Source organism: Protopterus annectens, chromosome 5.part0, assembly GCF_019279795.1.
Source record: "Protopterus annectens isolate FY-2018-M chromosome 5.part0, PAN1.0, whole genome shotgun sequence".
NCBI lineage: Eukaryota > Metazoa > Chordata > Ceratodontiformes > Protopteridae > Protopterus > Protopterus annectens.
The window spans coordinates 412,764,070-412,778,440 of NC_056735.1; the positions used below are offsets into that span (position 1 = coordinate 412,764,070).

Genomic DNA, 14,371 nt, shown 5'->3' on the forward strand with positions numbered 1-14,371 from the left:
TGGATGTGAAAAAATAGGTGGGTCCGTATTGTAATGAGCAGAAATGGCAGAGGCATGGATCTTAATTGATGAGAAGGATAGGCCTTTGTCCGGCATCTCAGGTATTGTAAGATCTGAGGAATATTTGGTACAAGCATGTCCACTCCTTGTGCCTGGTTCCAAGCACATAATCTCTTCCATTTTTCTGCATAAGATTTTCTGGTGCTGGGCCTCCTGACCTCCAAAATAACATCCATAACTGCTTTAGAGAGAGGTGTGTTCTGAATGGTTACATTATCTGCCATGCAGCCAGATTTAGGGTTCTGAGTTGGCTGTGCAGGATCTGATTGTTTTGTTGGGTCAGCAAATGAGGATTTTGAGGTAATGTCCAGGCTGGGCCTTGAGACAAGCTCTTTAGGATTGGGTACCAGTGCTGGCGTGGTCAGTCTGGGGCAATCAGGATCATTTTTGGCTTCTCTTGTCTGACCTTTAGGAGTACCTTGGGGAGGAGAGGCAGTTAAGGAAAAGCATACACTGCTTGGGCTTTCCAGCTGAATGATAGGGCGGCCACTTTCCATGCTTATTTGTGATAAGTCCTTGTGCAGAATCTCTGTAGCTGGCAGTTGTGAGGGGAGGAAAATAGATCTATGTCTGGGCATCCCCATTTCCCTGTTATCATGCTGAAGATTTGTGGATCTAGTTTCCACTCGTGAGGATCCATGAGGTTTCTGCTTAGTTCGTCTGCCAGAGTATTTGTCTTTCCTGGCAGGAATTGTGCTTGCAGGTGTACTTGATAAGTTAATGCTGTGTTCCACAAAGTCATGGCTTGTCTGCAGAGGGGGTAGGAATGTGTGCCTCCTTGCTTGTTTAAGTACCACATGACTGTAGTATTGTCAGTCTTTATCAGCAGTTGTCCTAGATGAAGTAGATCCTTGAAGACTGTCAGGGCATTCTGTACAGCTAGCATCTCTTTTTGATTGATATGAAGATGCATTTGGCTTGCGGGCCATGTGCCCTGAATGCCATGTGTGCCCCCCAGGCATAATCTGATGCATCTGTTAGTGTGCCTGCCTGGCTGTGGGTAAAGTGAATGGCTGTCCCTTGTTGTGGTGACAGGCCTGTGCCCACCATCGAAACTCCTGCTGCAGGCAGGGAATGAGAGTAATTAATGTTTCCAGGCTGTGACAATGTTGAGTCCAAACATTTTTTAGATACCATTGTAGTTTCCTCACATGCAGTCTTGCATACAGAATTAGTAGAATGCAGGATGCCATGAAGCCCAAAGCCTGCAGAATTTTTCTTGCAGACAACTGGGTCTTTGTTGCCATCATTTCGAAGAAAGAAGTCAGTTGCCTTTGTTTGCCTGGCGTGAGATAAGCCATCTGGGCAGTTGTATTTAAGCTTGCACCCAGGAATATTATCTCGAGAGGGTACCAGTTTTTATTTCTTTTCGTTCACTGTGTACCCTAGGCAAATTAGTAATCTTTTTACAAATGCCAGATGCTTCAGTAGAATGCCCTTTTTCTTTGCTTGTATAAGGCAATCGTCCAAGTAGAGATATATTTGTATTCTTCTTTGTCTGCAAAATGCAATTACTGGTGCCAGGCATTTCGTGAAGACTATGAGCACAGTAGATAAGCCAAAGGGCAGTGCAGACACTTGGTAGCGCATTGAGCCAGCTATGAATCTGAGATATCTTCTGCAAGATTGTCTGACTGGGACATGCAGGTATGTCTCTTTGAGGTCCAAAGTTACAAGCCAAGCCTTCTTGCCCAGCATGGGCAGAAGCAGCTGCAGAGTCAACATTTTGTATTTTGGGACGTCCAGAAAAGTGATTAGAATAGACAGGTCCAGTATTGGTCTCCAGGCTTTGTCCTTTCTGGGTACCAAGTAAAGTATTGAGTAAAATCCTTGTCCCTGCTCTTGCTGTGGTACTCGTTGAATAGCCCTCATGTCCATAAGGGATGAAACTTGCTTTTGTGCCTCTGCCCATTGATTGTGTGGCAGGTCTGGCATACCTTTTGTCTTTAGAAGGGTGTGAAAGTTGAACCTGTAGCCCTGAGACACTATATTCAAGACCCATTTGTCCTGGGTGATCATGTGCCAATTTTGTGAAGAAAGTGCTAGTTTCCCCCCTAAGGGTGCTGCCAAAAGAAGAGTGTTTGGCATTGGCAGAGGAAAGTCATTGGGACGGTTTCCTGCATGGCTGTGATTTGTCCTCTCCGCTTTTGGAGGTAGAAGCATCCCATTGTTTAGGCCTGTATGAGCCTTGGGGCTGGGATCTGCCTCTAGGGCGTCTGTATCTGCCTCTTTGTGGCCTGACACTGGAAAGAACCAATTCTTAGAAGGCCAGTTCCTGCTAAATCTGGGTGGCTGTACCTGTAGGAAATCCTTAACTGTCTGCATAGATTTTGCTTTATGCTCCATTTTCTTCAACACCTCTTCTGCCTTAACACCAAACAAAGTATCATGCTGTAATGGAGCATCCAATAATTTTGCTTTAACATAATCAGGCAGATTCTGTTCCTTTAACCAAGCATGCCTTCTAATGACAGAACCCGTGACAGCGGCCCTGCAAGAGGCCTCCGGTGAATCAAAACCACATTGCAAAGTATGCTTTCCCACTTGTTCAGCTGCATGCAATAAATCCTGCATTTCCTTATCAGAGCATTCAGAATTTGTCAACGTTTTCTGTTTTAGCAGTGACATTAAGTATTGCTGATATTTAAGCATATGAAACTGATAATTTAAAGCCCTTACAGCCAAGGTTGCAGAAGTGTAAACTCCCCCCCCCCCCCCATCTGTCCAGTGCCCTAGAATCCCTATCAGAGGAGACAGGGTTTTTTGCAGTGGAAGCCTTGACCCCTTTGGGACCCTGAGATATAGTTTCTGGGTCAGCAGCAGGGTTTTTATATAGAAATTGATGAGAGTCTGGAACCCTGTAGTATCTGTCTGGCTTAACAGGTGCAGGGGGTAAGGAGACAGGCTGGACTGAAAATACATCATATACAATGTCTAGAACAGGTGGAATAGCAAGAGGTATGTGCTGAGGTAGTACAAGAAAGTCTGAGCCTTTTCTTAGATTCTGAGTAATCTTGGCCTCCCAGTGAAAATGCTCCCTCGTGGTATGCAGGGTTTCCCCAAAAGAATAATCCTCAAGAGGAGAGGCTGAAAGAATAGATTCTTCAGCATCAGAATCCTCATAGGGAGGAAGAGAGTATCCCTATTCAGAAGAGGAGTCAGATGAAATGGAAACCTGATCAGAAGACTCATGTTCTGTCTCTTGCCTAGGCCTCATCAGGAGGGGGATGGGAACCCCTGATCAAAGTAATTAGGTCTTCGGCCATTTTAAGCATCTGTTTCTTAGGCATGGAAGTCTGTCCAGGAGAATGCTGTACTTGTTTCTTTGTCTTTAGAGCTGTTTTAGTCTTTGCCTTTGAAGCTGAGGTTTGCTTGACATATAACTGTGTAGGTCTGAAAACACCCTCAGAAGCCGATGCCTACTCAGCAGCTCCGGACCCATCTGAGGGAATAGTTTCCGAGTGTCCAATACCTTGACTATCCAGAGGCCTAGTCGGCTCCACGTGCGAGTCGAAGCAGACTGTGGCTCTGAGGTAGCGGGCATCAGGGGCTGCAAAAGCGCCTCACTGAGAACCAGCGACTGGCCTAGCGGAGGCCTCGTCGTCGGTTTTGGACCTCAGATGCCTGTCCTTTTCCTTGCGTTTTTTTATAAACTTCGGTCGTCGGCTGTTCCGACGGCATTATATAATTAAATCTTCAGCCAAAGTAATGAAAGGCAAAATCATACCGACGCTTAATAGTGCGTTGGTTAAATCTAGCACAAAACCGACAGCTACCAACGTCGTGGTCTGGGCCTAGGGAAGGAATACAGTAAGAATGAAAATCCTTATGAGGTATTTGCTTCACACAAGAAATACAATTGTTAACTTTTTCTGACATCGGTCTAGAACAAGAAAAAAGTTTCCCCAACGGGGTACTTAGCTTTACTGAAGACTTCGGATCTGAAATTCGATTTGAAAATCTCAGGAGTTGGCCGACAGGCACTTGCGAACTGCTTTTGCTTCAGGCAACGCGCGGCAAGAAAGATTGAAGAAAATGGCGTCGGCTGCATCTTTTACACCCCTGGTGCACTGACGTCAGGGAAGAGGCGACAGCAACAGACGCCGGACCAGGACTTTGGAATTCAGGCAGACTGCGGGTAGCCTGCCAGCAGGATAACCCAACTGTAATGACTACAACAGTGAAACACGAACATCAACAGAATCCTGATCAGAAGACTCATAATCAACTTCAGTCCTAGGAGGCCTCTTAGAAGGGGGGGGGGTGGCTACCCCTGATTAGAGTTATTAGATCTTCAGCCATTCTTATAATTTGTTTTTTAGGCATAAAAGCCTGAACATGTGGCCTAGGCATCCGTTTTTTAGGCATGGATCGAGATTTAGGCCTAAGTTGAAAATGAAAATTTCAGGAGTCAGTCGACCGGCACTTGCAAACTGCTTCTGCTTCGGGCACCGCATGGCAAGAAAGATGCATGTAATGACATCGGCTGTATGTTTTATACCCCTGACGACCTGATGTCATGGAAGAAGGGACAGCAACCAACGCAGGACAAAGACTTTGTTAATCAGGCCGACTGAAAGCTACCTGCACGCAGATAACCCAAATGTAACGACTGCAAGAGTGAAACACGAAGAACATTAGCATGATGTACAGGTAGGCGGAAGTGACCAGTTTTGGGATGACTATTTTTGGTGCCAAAAGAAAAGTTGTCACAATTGGTGTCAAAGTCAGAGTCTGAGGAATAGTTGCAGAGAGCGGCACCAGTCGGTTGCTGAGGTACCAGAACTGAAGACGGCACCATGGAGGGCGTTTGAGGCCCCAGTGCAGAGGATGTTGGTGCCAGTTTTGAGATTTTTGGTTTCGGCTCTGTCTATTTGGATTCACTAGTGTGAAGAGAAGAGAGTAAAGATTTACTCCTCTTTTTGTGTTCTTTCTTTGGAGGGGGTGAACCCTCTGCCTCAGAGACAGCTTCCACGAACGGAGATTTAAAGAGACCTTTAAGCATAAGGTTGATCTTGTGTTCCTCCAACGTGCAGGAGCTAAAAGCTTTACAAATGTCACAAAGGGATTTTACGGATAGGTGCGGTACCCCGAGACAGGATGAATGGCTGACCACATAAGACATTTTCCTGTTGCAATGATCACAGGGCTTAAAACCAGTTGTACTTTTTCCCTCAGACATATTAGCACAAAAAAAAAAAAAAAAAAAAAAAAACAATTTAGCCACAAAAGGTAACACAACCAAAACGCAGAAACACACTCTCAACCACAAAGGAGAAAAAAAGTTTCTTTTTTCTTTTTTTTTTTTTTAACTACAGTAAAGGGGAAAAGGAGAAAAAATGAATACCAGCAATGGTATTAGGAATTACCTCAGAGGTAAGGGAAGGCCTGTACCAGCAATGGTACGAAGAGTACCAAACTTGGTAAAAAGGAGGAGAGAGAGAGAGAGAGAGGGACACACTCACAGATAAGCAAAAAATATGCAACTAACAGTAGGCTAACTAGGTATATGCAAATAACAGAAAGGAAGGTTTGACGAGAGACAAAAAAAGAAAATTTTTAAACGACTTAGCAGAGAGCTAGGCTGACACGTCTTTATTCAGTATGAGGCAAACGAGATCGGAGGTAATGTAGCGAGGGGCACTATGGGTAAAGGCTTAGCTCGAGGGTTTTTTGCTGGCGCGAGCTTGTTTTAACGGCCAACTCAGTTCTGAGGACGCAACCAACATCCATCAGTATGGAATGAATGAAGATTAACATTAGATCTAAAGTTAATATAAAAAACTGAGAAACAATTACAACCACATACAGACCGTTCGTCGCACCAGAGCAGCCACAAGGCAATTACAAAAGTGAACGATCAGAGATATTCACCCAAATCTTTCAGACTTGCTTATAAAATCTGTATAAATAAGTAAAGTCAGCGTGACCCAGTAAAATACACACACTATTCAGTACAGACAGTTAAATGCTTTCCTCTGACAATACTGGACTTCATCAGAACCGTCTAGTAATAGAAAAAATGCTATTTAAACTCTACAAATCACACAAAATAATTACATAATTAACCAATTATATTAAAAATTTTAAGTTCCACAACCACATGGGTTTGTACGTATAAAATAATTAAAATGTATTATTCAACGTTCACATACACCTAACACCACTGAATACATATATAATAAAAACAATGATCTTACATATCAAAAAACTTTACAGTTGAATAGCACAGTGGTTTAACACTGGTAAAATAGACACATTCATTTAGCCCTTTACCACAAACAGCATTAAGGTTTAGCTGACAGTGTAGTTCTCTACGTTCTACCAATGACACCCAATCTCCCCATTAAATCATATCCCAGGGTACCACCCCTAGTATTCCAAACTGAAATTTACTGAAGGCATGACATGAGTTGACGTGCCTGCATAGGCCATTATTAGTGTTGTTCCTAGAAATAGCGTAAATATGCTCATCTATCCTTTTCCTAAATTGACGTTCTGCTTTGCCAACATAGAAACTATTACATGTTTGGCAAATCCCAATATAAATCACCCCCTTAGTTGAACAGTCACCATATAACTTGATATCTTTCTCTTGTTCACCAACACTTACCATTGTCTTTTGCAAAATAAAGGAACACTGGTGGTACCTCCCACATTTCCTGGTTCCTTTCACATTGTCCAAAGATGGTTGAATTGTATTAAGGTTTTTTTTTTTTAAATATTCTTAAAGTTAAAACTCATTATATATTCAAACTGGGGTATATGTTTAATGCTTAACAGTGCTAAAATATTGTGTTATTCAATTGTAAAGTTTTTTGATATAAGAGGGCATCATTTTTATTATATATGTATTCCACAGTTTTAGGTGCGTGACGACTCTGAATAATGCATTTTAATTATTTTATACATACAAACCCATGTGGTTGTGGCACTTTAAATTTTTAATGATAAAAGTGGTTAACTAATTATGTAATTATTTTGTGTGATTTGTTGTGTTTAAATAGCATTCTTTTCTATTACTAGATGGTTCTGATGAAGTCCAGTATTCTCGGACGAAAGTGCTTAACCATCTGTACTTAAAGTGTGTATTTTACTGGGTCACGATGATTTTACTTATTTATATGGATTTTATAAGCAAGCGTGAAAGATATGGGCGAATATCGCTGATCGTTCACTTGTAGAATTGCCTTGTGGCTGTTCTGGTGTGACAAATGGTCTGTGTGTGGTTGTAATCATTTTTCTTGGTTATTTTATCCCACAAGTTCACTAACTTCATTTTTTTCCTGGGTTAATATAAAAAAAACTGTCCTGACATCTAGGAATGAAGTCCAATCTATACATCAGTTTGGTCCTTCTGCTCTAATCAATAGCGTCGGTGTGATTAAACAGCCCCCAAAAAGTACTGACACAACTGGACAAGAAAACAAGAAAAATGTTTCATGTTTAAATGATATATAAAAACAGTGTACACAAAGATTCTATACTTCTTCCTCTGAAGGAGGTATGGGCCTCCTCGACATTTACTACATGTATAGAGCTGCAATTGTGCAACTGAATACGTTATCTACTGACCTCATCAGATCAAAACATAGTGAAAGTTTTAAAGCAAAACGAGTAGTAGTCTAGAATGGCACTTTTTTGCTTAGTTTTGCACAAGCATTTTGAAACAAAGTAGGAATGGAAATCAAACTAGAAGTAGACAAAAATCAGACAGCAAGTAATTGTGCCAAAAAAAACAAAACAAAACAAAAAAAAAAACAAACAAAAGAAAAACAAAACTGGATATAAGGAAAAGGATCAGACGAGATGGTAAGAAAACTGGAAAGTCCACAAATATAGGAATGGTTAAGTAGGGGAGGTGAACTGAAACCAAAAAATGAAAGGATATAAATGGCAGCCTAGGATACCAGACAACATACACACTGGTTAATAAAACAAATGCTGGTTACGTAAAACAGAACTGGAAACAGCTGCGCATCTTGCTGTTGCTTGTGACACTCATGCCAGAGGGTACAAACCCTGACAGGCAAAAGAACTTGGCAAGACCTCTACAGTGGACACTGTGCAAACACTACAAATAGAAATGGCCGAGAAGCATTGGAAGCATGAACCACAATGCATTACAGAGAATGCTAAAGTTTATATCACAAAGGATTACACATTACAAACCGTTCCAACAAAAGATACAAGAAAAACAGATAATAGTTATGGGAAAAAAAGACAAAAGCTAATCACTGAAATTGCTACAACCAGTGATAACTATGCCTTATGTACAGAGAGAGATAAAGTCATAAAATGCTAGAATTTACAAGCAGAATAACAGCAATGGGGAAGAAAGATACCCAGACATTCCTAACAATAGTAGGAGCAACAGAGCAAATAAAACAGAATTTACAATTATACTTAAACATGTTACCAATAGATGTAAGCCCCTATGAACTGCAGAAGTTGGCATTTCTAGGCACATTGAGAGTTCTAAGAACACTCTTGGTTAACAACTGAAACAATACTAATTTCTTGAACTTTAATCATATCTCGATTTTGGAATGAAGCCCATTCCTGTCATGGTATTAAAAACCCAAAATAAATGAAGAAATTAAAATACAAGAAAAATGTAGCAAGTTTAGTGGGCTACAGTGTAGCGAGACTGCCATTAGCAAATACAAATGCATTAGAAAAGTGGGGAAGGAGATTCAAACATGCTGTGCATTATAACACCTACCGATGGGCTAAAGACTACCCAATGCAGACTTGAACAAGTTAAAGTAAAGGGGAAAAGCAAACATCTTAAGATACAGAAGACTACAACGTAATTTTACTTGCCAAAAAGACTGCTTTAGATGCAGAAACATTTTCAGAAGAACCTTGTGGGTGACCCGAAACCGACACTACGTATGCATGCCCTAATTGCTGAGAAAATGGTTAGAGAGCTATATCAGTGTACACAGAAAGAGGAGGAAAACAATGAAAATTGATACACATGGTAGTAGGGCTTTCAGGCTTTGAGATGGAGAAGTAATATGTTGCCCCACGAGATTAAAAATACCACCGAAAGAAAGAAAAAAATCCAAAAACGAATGCAATTACAATTGACATGCCTCGACTGCTATGAAACACATCCTTAAAAAAGGGCAGCAACAGTCCTGGATATGTAAAGTGACAGGACAGTCATCCTGGAATCCTAAGTGAACTTGTGAATTCACTAGTTCTGACCATTACTGAGTCAACATTCTAAATGAAGACCTTAAGAACAGCCACTAAGAAAAATTATGTTTTCACAGTTTCAATGAACGTAACCCAGCCACTGGGGATGCACAAGCCAGTGCATTTCTTTGTACCGGTCCCAAGCCCGGATAAATGGGGAGGGTTGCGTCAAGAAGGGCATCCGGCATAAAACTTCGCCAAATCTTTTTATGCAGTCACCAGTTAATATTTCCATACCGGATCGGTTGAGGCCCGGGTTAACAACGACCACCACCAGTACTGTTGGCCAACAGGGTGCTGGCGGAAATTGGGCTACTGTTGGCCGAAGGAGGAGAAGAGGCGGAAGGCATGGCCGAAGGCAGGAAGAGAGGAGAAAGGCTAGGACTGTGGTAGTGAGGGTCGGAACTTTGAATGTTGGCAGTATGACTGGTATAGGGAGAGAGCTAGCTTACATGATGGACAGAAGGAAGGTTGGTATATTGTGTGTGCAAGAGACCAGATGGAAGGGGAGTAAGGCTAGGTGCATCGGAGGTGGGTTCAAATTGTTTTATCATGGTGTGGGTGGGAGGAGAAATGGCGTAGGAATTATTCTGAAGGAACAGTATGCGAAGAGCGTTTTGGAAGTGAAAAGGGTGTCGGATAGAGTGATGTTTATGAAGCTGGAAATTGATGATGTAATGATTAATGTTGTTAGTGCATATGCTCCACAAGTTGGGTGTGCAATGGATGAGAAAGAAACATTTTTGGAGTGAATTGGATGAAGTGGTGATGACTGTACCCAAGGGTGAGACAGTGGTGATTGGAGCAGATTTAAATGGGCATGTTGGTGAAGGGAACAGTGGGGATGAGGAAGTGATGGGTAGGTATGGTGTTAAACAAAGGAATGCAGAAGGTCAGATGGTAGTGGATTTTGCGAAAAGGATGGATATGGCTGTGGTGAATACGTATTTTAACAAGAGGGAGGAGATAGGGTGACATACAAGAGTGGAGGAAGATGCACACAGGTGGATTATATCTTATGTAGGAGGGCCAGTTTGAAGGAGATTGGAGACTGTAAAGTGGTGGCCAGTGAAAGTGTAGTTAGGCAGCATAGGATGGTGGTTTGTAGGATGACGTTGGTGATCAAGAAGAGGAGGAGGAGTGTGAGGGCAGCACCAAGGATCAAATGGTGGAAACTGAAAAAGGGTAATTATGAGGTGGAGTTCAGGGATGAGCTAAGACAGGCACTGCGTGGCAGTGAAGAGTTACCAAATAGCTGGGTAACTACAGCACAGCTACTAAGGGAGACAGCTAGAAAGGTGCTTGGTATCACAATGGGACAGAGGAAGGACGACAAGGAAACATGGTGGTGGGAGACATGGTGGTGGAATGAGGAAGTACAGAAGAGTATACAGGCAAAGAGGTTGGCAAAGAAAAAGTGGGACTGTCAGAGAGATGAAGAAAGTAGACAGGAGTATAAGGAGATGAGGTGCATGGCAAAGAGAGGTAGCGAAGGCTAAGGAGAAGGCATATGAAGAGTTGTATGAAAGGTTGGACACTAAGGAGGGAGAAAAGGACCTGTAACGATTGGATAGACTGAGGGACCGAGCTAAGAAAGATGTGCAAAGTACAGTTTTGTACCTACCATAAATGTAGATGTCCGAACAGGATAGCATCTGCAGTCCTTACAAATGGGTTGTCCTGTCGTCAGGCAGCCCTTCGGTCGGCCGGATTCCAAAGTCTGGGTCTGGCCTCGGCTGGTGTCGCACTTCACCCGTCATCTCTGCTGGTCTTCGGGTATAAAGGCATCAGCCGACGCCATTTTCCTCAGTGTTTCTTGCCCCAGATGCCAGTTGCCCTCTTGGTAAGCTAAATTTTTGGATAAATGCCAATGTTTCCAAAAAGTAGAAGGCAAACACAAAAAATAAGCATGTATGTACATATATACAAACAAATACACCATAAGAGATCCCCCCCCAGCTAGCTATTAGGTGGGTAAATACCCTAGGAGTACCACAGAGGGAAGGAGGGGTAATCCTGACTGCAGATGCTATCCTGTTCGGACATCTACATTTATGGTAGGTACAAAACTGTACTATGTCCTTCAAGGATGCATCTGCAGTCCTTACAAATGGGTAGAATACCATAGCCAAACTAGGGAGGAGGAAGAAGAATTATGGTGTAGTTAGGATCCCTTGCAAAACAGCAGTGGCAAACCCTGCTCGGGATCTAGAGTATAGAGGTAAGTTATAATGCTTGGCAAATGTATGCATGGAGGTCCAAGTAGCAGCCTCAATAATGTCCTTGGTAGCCACTCCTTGTAAGAAAGCTGTGGTAGTGGCTGTAGCCCTTGTAGAATGAGGCCTTATGTTCTGTGGAATTTGCTTTCCATGGTAGGAGTAACAGAATCTTATGCAATTTCCTATCCACTTGGAGATTGTCTGTTTGGAAATTGCTTTTCCTTCCCTTCCTGTTGCATAAGCTACTAGAAGCTGGTCAGTTTTTCTATTGCCCTTGGTTCTGTCCAGGTAGTAGCGCAACTGTCTATGTACATCCAAGGTATGCAGCAGTCTTTCACCCCTGTTCTGTGGATTGGGAAGAAGGTAGGTAGGTGGATTGCCTGGTTTAGAGACACTCTGGATACCACCTTAGGCATAAATGTAGGATTAGTTCTCATGGACACACTATCTTGATGGAAGATTAGGAAGGGTTGTACTGCCATTAAGGCCTGTAGTTCAAACCCTTCTTGCTGAAGTAATTGCCAGTAGGAAAGCAGTTTTCCAGGATAGGTGTTGAAGATCTGCTGTTGCTGCTGGTTCGAATGGAGGGAGTGTCAATTTTTCTAGCACAAAGTTCAAGTCCCATGCTGGTAATGGTGGTTTCCTAGGAGGTTTTACATTCTTGATTCCTCTGAGGAACTGCCTGAGTAGAGGATGTGAGAAGACAGGGGATCAAGCTGTATTCTGCAGAAATAGCTGATGCATGTATCTTGATGGAGGAATAGGACAGGCCTGTATGGAGAAGCTCTGCCAAATACTCCAGGATGTTGGCAATATCTATCTTTGACACATCTTTCCCTCTTTCAGTACTCCAAATGACAAACCTTTTCCATTTTCCTGTATAGTTCCTTCTTGTTGAAGGTCTGCGGGCCTCAAGGATAATGTCTTTAACCCTTTGGGATAAATCTGGGTTAGTTGCTCCTATGTAATGTTCCAGGCAGTCAGTTGCAGAGTTTTCAGGTTTGGATGCAGGATGTTGTAGTCGCTCTGAGTTAACATCAAAGGGATTAGGGGTAGTGTCCACGTTCCCCCCCCCCGAGACATGCTCCTCAGCAATGGGTACCAGTGTTGTCTTGGCCAGTTCGGAGCTATCAGAATTATCCTTGGACGTTCCTCTTTGATTTTCAGTAGTACCTTGTGCATCAAAGGAAGAGGTGGAAATGCATATGCTATCAGGCCTTTCCAACTGAAGGATAGAGAGTCCACCTTCCAAGCAAGTGGGTGGTATGTCCTTGTGCAGAATTTCTTGAGCTGGTGATTGAGTGGGGATGAGAATAGGTCTATTTGTGGCATTCCCCATTTCTTTGTGATGGCCTTGAAGATGTCCGGGTGTAGCATCCATTCGTGAGCATCCGAGGTAGTTCTGCTTAACATGTCTGCTAGGATGTTTTCTTTTCCCGGTACAAATATTGCCTGTAACTGAATGTTGTAGCTCAGAGCCATATTCCATAGGTCCAGAGTCATTCGACATAGGGGGTATGAGTGAGTGCCTCCCTGTTTGTTGATGTACCACATGACTGTGGTGTTGTCTGTTCTTATCAATTGGCCTTCTTTGAGGAATGGTCTGAAATTCTGGATTGCTAGTTTTACTGCCAGCATTTCTTTTTGATTTATGTGCAGGTGCAGCTGGTCTGGAGTCCATAAGCCTTGAATGCATTTGTCCAACATGTGGGCCCCTCAACCTAGGTCTGAGGCGTCCGTTGTGATGGTTTGGCTTGCTTGAATGTTGTGGAAGGACAAACCTGGGTTTGCCTGGCATGCTTGAGCCCACCATAGGAATTCTTGTTTCAGGCATGGGATTAGTGGTATTTCGGTTTCTAAGCTGTGCCTGTGTTGAGACCATAAATTCTTTAGGTACCACTGTAGCTTTCTCATATGCAGTCTGGCATGGGGGACCAGGATTATGCAGGATGCCATGAAGCCCAAGGCCTGCAGTACTTTCCTTGCTGTTAGTTTGTTCTGCTTTGTTAATGCCAAGAAGTAAAGAGGAAGTTGTTCTTGTTTTTCTGCAGTTAGGAATGCCATCTGTTTTACTGTGTCCAATTCTGCACCCAAGAATGTTCTTGTTTGGGATGGTATCAGTCTTGACTTTTTTAAATTGACTGTGTATCCCAGGGCTTGTAGTAAGCAAATGACTCTTTGTAAGTCTTGTGCCAGCTTGCTTTTGTTGTCCGCTTGTATCAGGCAGTCGTCCAGGTATGGGCAAATTTGGATTCCCTGTAGCCTGCAATGAGCGATTACTGATGCCAGGCATTTCGTGAACACTCTGGGCGCAGTAGATAAGCCAAAGGGCAATGCTGAGAATTGATAATGCTCTGATCCTGCAAGAAATCTGAGGTATCTTCTGCAATTTGGTCGTATGGGGACGTGCAGGTATGCCTCCTTGAGATCTAGAGTTACCAGCCAACACTCCTTGCCCAGCATGGGAAGAAGTTGCTGTAGGGTCAGCATTTTGAATTTTGGAGCAATGATGACTGTGTTTAAAGCGGACAGGTCGAGAATAGGTCTCCAATTTTTCTCTTTTCTTGGTACTAGGAAAAGTCTGGAGTAAAATCCTTTGCCCTGTTCTGTAGGTGGTACCCTTTCCACAGCTCTCATCTTTGTTAATTGAGCTATTTGTTTTAGGGCTTCTGTCTTTTGATTTGGTGGTAGGTTTGGCATTCCACTTTTTACTGGTAAGGTGTGGAAATGAAACCTGTAGCCTTGGTCTATAGTTTGCAAAATCCACTTGTCTCTTGTGATATAGTGCCAGTTTTTTGAAAATAAGGCTAACTTTCCGCCTAAGGGTGCTGCTATTTGTTCCCTGGTAGGCGGTGTCAGAGCCAAGTCACTGTGATTGTCCTGTT

At 42.8% G+C, this 14,371-nt stretch overlaps 1 protein-coding gene across 1 annotated transcript in view; it reads right to left on the reverse strand.

Annotated features, from left to right (window-relative positions):
• Positions 1 to 14,371, reverse strand: part of KDM6A (lysine demethylase 6A) — a gene marked incomplete in the record, with an annotated part of 3,528,619 nt that overhangs the window by 759,605 nt on the left and 2,754,643 nt on the right.